This window comes from Trypanosoma equiperdum, assembly GCF_001457755.1.
Source record: "Trypanosoma equiperdum strain OVI genome assembly, contig: ctg_964, whole genome shotgun sequence".
NCBI lineage: Eukaryota > Euglenozoa > Kinetoplastea > Trypanosomatida > Trypanosomatidae > Trypanosoma > Trypanosoma equiperdum.
The window spans coordinates 49,770-50,083 of NW_027124936.1; positions in this window are offsets into that span (position 1 = coordinate 49,770).

Genomic DNA, 314 nt, shown 5'->3' on the forward strand with positions numbered 1-314 from the left:
AAAAAAAAGCAACAACAGCAACGACAAAAAGAGAGAAGTGAAGGAATGAAAATGAAAATGAAATAAAAGGAGGTGCGTGTGTTGGGGGTTTGGGGGAGGGAAAATGAAATTTCAGTTTTTGGGCCCGTGCTTCACCTCAAACAAAAATAAAAAATAAAAAAGAATAATAATAATAATAACAACAACAACTATTATTATTACTGTTAAAAAAAGGAGAATTTTTTTCTTTTTTGGAGAGATGGAAGGAAGGGAAAATATTTTTGTGTTTGATGTTTGTGGGTGTGTGCGTTTTGATGTTCTTATGTCGTTTTTTT